The sequence below is a fragment of the Myotis lucifugus genome, unplaced genomic scaffold (assembly GCF_000147115.1).
Source record: "Myotis lucifugus unplaced genomic scaffold, Myoluc2.0 scaffold_7, whole genome shotgun sequence".
NCBI lineage: Eukaryota > Metazoa > Chordata > Mammalia > Chiroptera > Vespertilionidae > Myotis > Myotis lucifugus.
The window spans coordinates 16,125,183-16,136,035 of NW_005871055.1; the positions used below are offsets into that span (position 1 = coordinate 16,125,183).

The 10,853-nt window shown below is 38.1% G+C and overlaps 1 protein-coding gene across 4 annotated transcripts in view; it reads left to right on the plus strand.

Moving 5' to 3' along the window:
* The window catches only part of PDS5B (PDS5 cohesin associated factor B), a 238,784-nt gene that overhangs the window by 539 nt on the left and 227,392 nt on the right, over positions 1 to 10,853 (plus strand). The window lies entirely within an intron of this gene.

Sequence of the window (10,853 nt, forward strand, 5' to 3'; positions counted from 1 at the left end):
CTGCGGGCGCGGAAGAGGGCTGCTAACAGTGACATTTTTACGCGGTTACTTGCCAGTCGGCGGTGAGCCCGCTAACCGCGCCTCTTGGAGCTGGTGGTAGGGAACCGAGGACCTCGTGGAGCTAGAGCCCGGTACTGGTGAAGTGTCCCAGGCGACAACTGCGTTCGAGTTTGCCTATGGGAAGCCCCCGAGTTGGAAACGGCAAGGAAAATGGTGTGGAATTGTAAATAGTTAATAGTTTTGCACTTTTTGATCTTAGTGGCACTTGAAAAGTTTTTAGTCAGGAGAAAAACCTTGTTTGTTGTTTCTGCTGCTGACTTTTGGTATAAACCTGAAAGCCACGCTAACAGCGGGGCAGTTAATCGATGGCTTGAATCTGAGCTCTGAAATGCAGCACCTTCTTGTTTTCGGCGTTGCATGCCACCGCGTCCCTCCACGCCGACCGTGTAGAGTGCGGGACGGCTTTAAAGAGCAGTTCCCTATCCCCTCAGCATACGTTTTTAGCATCCTAACCAACCCAGTAAAGGGAACTCTTTATTTTGGTTTTGAAGACCCTACTGTGAGCGCTTTGCTCATATTTTTATTATAAAATGATGGATGGTCAGTGCTGTTCTGAACGAGCTTACCCTGTTCATTAAATAGTTTCAGAAACTTTGGATATAGCCCTTAATTTCCAGGAGTGGTCTGCTGTCTTGAGTGAGTTGGGGGGTCTTTTCTACTGTCCAATAACCTCTAAAAACTCGTGTGTTTGTAAATGAGGCAAACTGTAGATAAGTCATTATTATTTAAAACTTGAAGGGTAATATTGTTCTCAATTAATACATGTAGATACAGTTCCAACGTAGAGCATTTTCTAGATTAACTCAAGTCAAATAAAATAGTTAAAAACACAAAAGTGGTATTAAACAAAATAAGGGCCAGAAAAGATGCAGTACTTAATGTCAGGGATGTTAGCATTTTCTGAGACACTAAAATGAGCATTCCTGTGGAGTATGCAGGTCAGTTTGTGGAACTGTTAACCTTTTACCGTCTGGTGATAGCAGAAAACTTGATTAAAATTTATAACGGTGGCTACATAGGTGAAAGTTTCAGCATGGGACTTCTAATGTTAAGATAGATTTATTCTCGAAAACATATATTAAGTCAGAACATTATTCCCTCGAAATAAATTTACAAATATACACTGTAAGGTGCACGTCAGATTCTCTTTGATTATTGAAATAGCTGAAGTAGTAAATTTTTTGGGAGGGTCTTTTTTATGGTTTAATAATTATCCTTTTCTTAGCTGGGTTTTACTTGAAGGTGTACTTAATGACAAAGCAGTGTTTGTACTGACTTTTTTTTAAAAAAAGCACGTTTGTGTCCCCTTTTTTATTTTCTCACTTTTTGCTGAAGTTGATTCTCCTTATATTAACTTTGTCTTTTTACAGCAGCTTTTGTTCTTTCCTGTAGCTTTTATTTATGTCTAGTTACGTCTTTCTTTTCTCTCACATGCCCCAAGAATCAGAGGAGATAATGTGGGGATGACACCGATTCTTGTTTCGAGATAGTTTGTACTAAACTTATTTGACATGTAGTTCTAAGTTGGCTATTGGATAAAGTTGTTTTAATTTTTAAAGTTTATTTAAAATTGCTCTGTAACTTTAACATTTTGAGTACTAGGTTTATCAATACATAATTTGTTAAGCCTAAAATAAAGTGATACCCTATATTAGGCCTTGCCCTGCTGAAGAGTGAAATGGTAGAATATACCTAAAGCTTTGTGAAGAGGGGAATATTTTAGGAGGTTGTGTTCTTTCTGTTTCTCCCTCTTGGAGATTTAGGATTGTTCTTTGGCATCCTCAGTACTACTTTATATATATATTGATTTCAGAGAGGAAGGGAGAGAGAGAGAGAGAGAGAGAGAGAGAGAGAGAGAGAGAGGTCAATGATGAGAGAAAATCATTGATGGGCTGCCTCCTGCATGCCCCACACTGTGGATAGAGTTGGCAACCAGGGCATGTGCCCTGACCAGGAATGGAACTGTGATCTCCTGGTTCATAGGTGCACGCTCAACTACTGAGCAACACCAGCTGGGCAGTACTACTTTTTTTGATCATGTGTTCCTAGAACTAATAGGAGTACTCACTGTGATTTGGCTTGGATGACAAGTACTGTATTTATATTAGAAAAGAATAAATTTGTGTTTCCTTTGTTAGTGTTAGATAGCTATAAGGTAAATTTAACATGATCTCCAGCTCATCATATACATGAGAAATTAGGTTCAGATTGTAATTTAATTGATTTTCCAAAGTCACAGTCATATTCATGTGGTGGCATAAAGGGCAGCCCTTATTTTTCCTGGAAGCTTGGATGCTTCCCCATAGTCCGCATGCTTTATTTAGGATTTAAGTAATATTTAAAATTATTGCCAAATAGCATGTTATTCTTCATCCCCTTCTCCCATTTTCTTCTCATTCATTCAACCAAGAAATAACGTTTCAAGGTTAACTATCTTTTTCAGAGTCTGGTTTTAGTAATTTCTGTTCAGGATTCAGTCCTCTTTAGTTGTCTCAGAAGATAACCTCTTGCATGTCTCTGTCTCCTGGAGCTGCTTGCTCTTTCATTGGTTAAAATTACTTGGCATGGCATTTATTTATTTTTCGTAAAACTTATGAGCCAGAGTAATTTGCAAAAGATAGTATTGAACTTTATTTTGTTATAAGATGCATGTGGTGTATGAGTGTGTGTTTTAACTTTTTAAACACAATTTGTTACACAATCATTTGTCACTTTGAATTACAATAGATAGTTGGTTTAGTATTCCTGATTGGAATATTAAAAATTCTAAAAATAGTTTCAAAATAAACCTTATAATTTCTCTGAGAATGTATTTACTCTTTAAGCCTATTTAAGAAACTGTTAATGGTTCACAATTCTGACTCTTTGGATCTTAGAAATCAGCTCTTTCCTCACACTATACATTTACGAACCACCTGATTATAGCTGTCCACCCCCCACCCCCATACTTGAAAAAGGTTTTAAAACCCTTTCTCACTAAATAGTTCAAAATTAAGGATAGGTATGCTGCTTTGAGACTGTAATTGTTTTAGTTGGCAGGGGTGATCATGTACAGTGAGAAAATCATGAAGAGGAAACTGAAATGAGTAAAACTTCATTGTTTAAGGTAAATCTTAAAGCCATTAATTGGAGATATTTAAAAATATCCATAATAGTTATTGTTCTCTAGTAATTAGACATTAATCATAAGCAGTAATTAAAATACTTGGTTCAGCCAAGGGGAAAGATTGAAGCAGGAACATGTTTTTGAGGCATCTTTTAAAGTCCCATGACCTCGAAGTACTCCACTAACCTGCCTCTCCCTTTGACAGGGAATGTTCTGGACAGATTCAGTTACAATGAACAAATATTAAGTTTCCATATACGTACAGTACCAGGGCTGATGCAGTAAATAGAACTGAGACCCTGCCCTAAAGAAGTTTAGAGTAGTGGTTAACCACCTGGCACCAAGGTGATGAGAAAAACCTGCTGTTAAGTGATCCTATAAGGGTTGCTTTTTAAAAAAAATTATTATTTTTTTAATGTGGGAGAGTGAAATTGCCAAGGCTAGATATATAACTGATGGAAGAGGGGATATTATAACTCCCACCATTATATCTCTTTGGCGGCGGGGGGGTGGGGGGGGGGTGGGGGTGGGGGGGATGGTTAGGGCTTGAAAGAAACCGAGTTTGTGGTTAGTGTAGGGATTCTTTTTCTCTTCTATCATATCAGAGGAGGTTAAAGAGAAGTGAGTGTTGAGATTTTAAAGAAAAGCCCCAGGTATATATCTAAAAATATATCTCTAGCTACCTGAAATTCTGTCAAGGAATTTTAGCCTTCAGATATATGGGTAGGGGTTGAAGAGATGGTGAGAGTAATGGTTAAGGTTTGGGGGAATAGAGAACATTAAAGAATTATATATTTTAAGTTAAAAGTTATACATGTATATGATAAATTCTAATGATACAGAAAAGTAAAAATAAAAGCTACTTTTCTTTTTCCCTTAAAAGGTAACTCACTATCGCCCTGGCTGGTGTGGCTCAGTTGGTTGACCGTTGTCCCATGCACCAAGAGGTCTCTGATCAGATTCCCAGTCAGGGCACATGCCCGGGTTGCAGGCTCCCTAGTAGGAGGCAGCTGATTGATGTTTCCCTCTCCCTCTCCCTGAAAAAGTCAATTAAAAAAAAATAAAAAGGTAACTATTATCTGTTTCTAGAAAGTTTACTTTTCAAAAAATTTTATAAAATTGTATTATATCGTACTGCTGTTTACTTTTTTTAACTGCAATTTACTGTTTTTCCCTAGTTAATATCACAGCTCTTTTCATATTGACATAATTTTTAAAAAATGAGTAGAATAATTTATTATAAGGATGTATCATAATTTGTTCTGACTTCTTTTGAGTGATATTTAGGTTGTAACAATTTACACTAACCAGCAGTATATGAGTATGCTTGTTACATGCGTGCTGGTATTGGACTTTATTGATTATTTGCCAATTTGATATGTGAAATTTATATCTTGTTTTGGGTTTGCATTTCTTTGATTATGAGTGAGGTTAAACATATTTTTTAAATTATGCTTATTGGGCAGAGGGTCCTTGCAGCACATACTTTAGATTGAGTAGCTTAATTTACTTGTATTCCCACACCCACTCCTCTTATCTAAAATGATCTGAGGTGGAACTTTTAGAGAGGAATAAGATTTTGGAGCCCATGGCACCTTGAGGAGGAGCAATGCTCTGAATGAAGAGGCTACAGTGCTAGGCTTTGAACAACCAAAGGTCAACATGAGGTTATTGAAAGCCCCTAACTTGGTGTTAACAGAAGATAATATAAAGGCAGGAAGGGAGATTTGATAGAGCAAATTTTGTATGGAATCAGCTCTGTCTCCTGCTTGTCCTGTGTTACCACTCTCCTCTCCCACGCCGAATTGTCATTTCATTTTTATATATACTGTTAGTTGGTTTGTTCCTCTTCCCTGGCAGGGTGACAATCTTGACCTTGGTATTTCAATTCCCTCAGAGATGAGGGACACTTAGTCTTTCTTATCAGGAAAACTTGTTTTTTTTTTCATACTAGTCAAAGGGGGAGCAGTTCTTATTTCTAGCAGTCTTTACATCTATTTTCTGATCTGTAGTAGTTGGTACGCTGCTAGAGTTCAGAGGCTGTACATACTGAATTGTACAGAAATCTGGGGATGTTAGCATCACTGTGTGGACTTTGTCTCTATTTAATTCCTACATACTGCCCATACACCCAGCTTTACTTTTTTATTTTTTAAATTTTATTTTATTGTTTAAAGTATTACATATAGTATTACATATGTCTCCTTTCCCCCCCATTGTCCTCCCCCCAGCTACCCTCCCCCCTTGGCAAATACCTCCCCCCCCCTAGTGTTTGTGTCCATTGGTTATACTTATATACATGCATACAAGTCCTTTGGTTGACCTCTTCCCCGCCCCCCCCCCCCCCCCCCTTCTCACTGAAGTTTGACAGTCTGTTAGATGCTTCTTTGTCTCTGTATCTATTTTTGTTCATCAGTTTATGATGTTCATTATATTCCACAAATGAGTGAGATCATGTCATACTTATCTTTCTCTGACTGGCTTATTTTGCTTAGCATAATGCTTTCCAGGTCCATCCATGCTGCTGCAAATGGTAAGAGTTCTATCTTTTTTTTTTACAGCAGCGTAGTATTCCATTGTGTAGATGTACTGCAGCCTTTAAATCCACTCATCTGCTAATGGGCACTTAGGTTGTTTCCAAATCCTAGCTATTGTAAATTGTGCTGCTATGAACATAGGGGTGCATATGTCTTTTCTGATTGGTGTTTCTGGTTTCTTGGGGTATTCCCAGAAGTAGGATTACTGAGTCAAATGGGAGTTCCATTTTTACCTTTTTTGTTTTTTTTAAAAAATATATTGCTTTATTGATTTCAGAGAGGAAGGGAGAAGGAGAGAGAGAGAGAAACATCAATGATGAGAGAGAATTATTGATCGATTGCCTCCTGCACACCCCATACTGGGGATCGAGCCAGCAACTCAGGCATGTGCCCTTGGCCAGAATCGAACCTGCTGATCCTCTATCCACTGAGCCAAGCCGGCCAGGGCCATTTTTACTTTTTTGAGGAAACTCCATACTATTTTCCACAGTGGCTGCACCAGTCTGCATTCCCACCAGCAGTGTAAGAGGGTTCCTTTTTGTCCACATCCTCGCCAGCACTTGTCATTTGTTGTTTTGTTGATGATAGCCATTCTGACAGGTGTGAGATGGTACCTCATTGTCTTTTTGATTTGCATCTCTCGAATGATGAATGACTTAGAGCATGTTTTTATATGTCTCTTAGCCTTCTGTATGTCAGCTTTCGAAAGGTGTCTATTTAAGTCCTTTGCCCATTTTTGATTGGATTATCTTCTTTTTGTTAAGATGTATGAGTTTCTTTTAAATTTTGGAGATTAGGCCCTTATCGGATATAACATTGGCAAATATGTTCTCCCATGCAGTGGAGTGGGGTTTCTTGTTGTTTTGTTGATGGTTTCTTTTGCTGTGCAGAAGCTTTTTATTTTTATGTAGTCCCATTTGTTTATTTTCTCCTTAGTTTCCACTTTTAAATAAAATGAGTTTTTTTCTTAGTAGTCTTGGGAGGTAATTGATTTAAAGGCTCTTGTCTGTCACTGCCCCTATGGTAACTGTGGAGATGCTATTAATTAGCTTGATTGTGGTGATCTTTTTACAATGTATACATATATCAAAATATCAAGTTGTATACTTCAAATACATACAGTTTTTATATTTCCAAGATATCTCAAAGCTGTTTAAAAAAAAAAGATTCTTGGCCCTTGCCCAGTGGGTCAGTTGGTTGGAGCATTGTCCCATATACCAAAAGGTTGTGGGTCTGATCTCCCGTTGGGGAGGTCAGGATTAGGAGGTCGGTGAGCATAGGGGAATCAACCAATAGATGTTTCTCCCTCCCCCTCTCTCCCTCTCTTTAAAAATCAATGAATATATCCTTGGGTGAGGATGAAAAAGAAAAAGAGGTTCTTATCTGTCTCCATTTAACAATGTCTAGAGCAGGGGTGGGCAACCTTTTTGTGAGTGCGTGCCAAAACCAGCAAAATCTCTGACTCAATTCTTCTGCGTGCCAACCCTAATTTTTTGAGAACATGTTACGCCTACTTGATATCTCTTAAGGTGTACGTATGTGAAGAACCTTGAAGAAATAATAAAATTCATTCGAGCGATAAAAACACAGTATAAGATGATGAAAAATACATTTATTTTTTAATGTATACATGTACACTGATAGTCCGACAGAAAACTTTATGACTCCGTTTGATATTATCAGTGGGACTTTTGCTGCTGCATAACTAATGACAGAGATTTTACATCAGGTTTATATTTTCTGACCTTCAGAGATATGCACGAGCTACTGCTTTCATCTGTCAGGCTACTCCTATTACGAGACTTAACAAAATTCATCACTGGGAACAAAGATTCACAAGCGTATGTGGATGAAACCAAAACACTGGTCGGATCTAGGAAGGCAGGGAGAGTTAAGGCAGAGGCATAGAAATTGCTCTTCCCCTCTCTCGTCAATCCATGTCTATGGTCTTTAAGATAACTTGTTATGTAAAATTATTTATTTATCTAAGATGCACCTGCACTGAATTTATCTGAAAAATAAAAAAGTCAATATTAAGAAAAAAATTGTAAATGGAAGATTATAAGAGGGTTTCGCGTGCCAGCAAAAGTTACTGGTGTGCCATGTTTGACACGCGTGCCAGGGGTTGCCCACCCCTGGTCTAGAGTCATTCTGGTTGTTAGAATGGGGGTGGGGGTTAAGAGGTAAGAGGAGGGGGGAGGATTGATGCCACTGGCTTCTATTGGGTAGAGGTCAGGGATGTTGATAAACATCCTACATTGTTTAGGAAAGCAATCCACAACAAAAAATTATGTGGCCCAAAATGTTAATAGTGCAAAGGCTGAGAAATCCTGGTCTAACTAAGCTTAATTAGACCTGACCACCAAATTTATGATAGCAGTCACACAAATAGTTATCTTTTATGTAATCTTATGCTTAAAATGGCAAGCTTTGAAATTTAGCTCCTGAGTACTTTTTTCCCTCCTCTTCTGTCTCTTTAGTACCTTTCTTTTCAGCTTTTGACTTCTTTCTTGCCTTTATAGTATAGCATAATTAAATCAAGGCTTTGTAGTCCTACTTGGAAATTTGGAGGTAACTAGCCTTGAACAAAGAAGTAGGAGCATATTTAGGCTGATGAGTGAAGTCTCATTTTAAGGCAGGCAGAAGAACATGGTAATTAAGCATATCGATTATTTTAAGAATTGAGACTATGTGTGTTTTTATCCTGTCCCCATCATGAGCTAGCTGTGTCACCATGGGTAAATTACCTAATTTTGCCAAGCCTCAGTTTCTTAATCTGTAAAGTAGGAATAATAGCAGATACCCCATTTTTAAAAACAGATTTATTGAGATATAAATCACAAATACTTGAAAAGTTTGATAAAAGGATACTGAATGCTAATGTTAGTCTAAGAGTGCATGAACCATGAAAAACTTCTTGAATGAGGGATCACTTTGGTCAAATATTAGAAAATAAAATATGGGACTTTAGCTTCTATTAAGTATGCTGTTTGAGGTATTGGTAATATCATCATCATGTTTTTACTGCCTCGTGCTGCTGTTAAATGATTGTCTCTGGTAGCTTTTTGATGTTTCTAATTTGTTGTGAACTTGGGAAATTATCTAAATGTATTAAATAAGCTTTTAGTGAGAACCTGATGTCTCTGAGAAAAGGATATGAATATGTGGCCTTATGCTGTCACTTTGAGTGAGTTGCCTTTTTAGTTTATTCTCTGGGTTAATTGGGTTTATAGAATAAATAATTCCTAGATAAATGAGGCTCAGATAAGTGTTTTCCTCCCCAAGACTTTTACTAACAACTATATCCCTCACCTCTCTCTAAATTTTCTTTTTCTAGTATACTGTTGGACGTAATACCTCAGTACAACATGTCTAAAAACTGAGCTGCCTTCCTCTACTGTTTAACATCATGTAAACTGAGCTTTCTTTCTCTACTGTTGAACATCATGCTTTGGTTAATATCACAGATACATTTTTTCTTTTCTTTTCTTTTTAGTTGTAGGGGATGACTAGATTTGTTACCAAGTCAGAAACCTGGAAGTCATCTGGACCTCTTCATCTCTTGTACCTCTCACATCATATAACTTACCAAATTCTCTTGAATATTACAGCATTTCCAAAGTTTTTTTTTTTTTACACTATATGCACAATACTTCAAAAACAAAAAAGCAAAAAGAGAAAAAAAGAAATACAATAAAAAGTCTACATCTGCCTAGTTTACAGTAGTTTACTGATGTTATTGATTTCTTATATATTCTTCTGGGGAATTAAAAAATACAACCATACACAAATGTGTTTAGTCTACCTTGCTTCCCCTCCACCCCCGCACACACATGTTTTACACTAATTCTGGAAACTTGAACCATTTTGTCCTTTACTTTTTTCACTTAACAATGTATTTGAGATCTTTCCATATTGATGTATAAAGTGGTAGGGTGGGCATGCTATCTCAACAGCTGCAGTGTTCATTTTTATTTATGTACCATAATTTAGTCCATTGATGGATAGATTGTTTCTAGTTTTTACCTTTATAAAAATGCTTTATTAGCAACCTTGTACATATATCATTTTGTACATACACAGGTGTGACTGTAGGATAAATTCCTGAAAGTGGAATTGGTGAGTCAAAGAATAACATATAATTTTGGTAGATACTGTAAGATACTGTTAAATTGCCCTTCAAAGAGGTTGTAATTGTAATATAGGAGAATATTTGTTTCCCCTATAGCCTTGCCAACACATTGTATAATCATACTTTTTAGATTTTTGTCAGTATAATAGGTGAAAAATGTTATCTCAGTGTAGTTTTAATTTGCATTTCTCTTATGAGTTAAACTGAGCATCTTTTCATATGTTTAAGAGCCATTTTTATTTTTCCTGTGAATGGTCTTATTTTAATCTTTACCCATTTTGCTATCTGTTTTGGGGATTCTTAAATTTCCTCTTCTGTCTATGTGCCATTGGTTGGTTTACTAATAGTAAGCATGATTTGCTTGTCCTGCAGTTGCCTTCTGACAGGTTTCTGCTTCCAATTGCACTTCCTCCAAGGTTCTCATAACTGTTAACAGCGTGATATTTCTAATTGCAAACTTGAATGTGTCATTTCCTGACTTACACAACTATTCAGTGGTTCTTTCCTGCCTCTATAATCCAAATACCTTGGCATTAGCATGGTACCTACCAATCATGCCAGCATTTCTTTTTATTTCCTCAAGCATTCTCTAAACTCCAAAAACACTGAACTGCTCCTAGCTCCCTGTTGTGTTAGACCCTTTGTCTTTGCATGTGTTATTTCTCTGTTTATAATGGTCTACTAGAGGCCCAGTGCATGAATTTGTGCACAGGTGGAGTCCGGCTGGCCCGCCCTGATGGGGGCGATCGGGCCGGGCTGGACAGGGGGAGGGGCCGCGGTTGGTTGGCTGGCCGGCCCCATCCCCGATCAGGGTGGGGGGGACGATCGGGGGTGGGGTGGGCCAGGGGAGAGGGGCTGTGGGCTGTTGGCCAGCCGGCCCCGCCCCTGATCTGGGTGGGGGCTGATCAGGGGTGGGGTCGGCTGGGGGAGGGGCCATGGGCGGTGGCCAGCCCCGCCCCCTGGTTGAACTCCCGGTCGAGGGACATTTGCATATTAGCCTTTTATTAAATAGGATCTG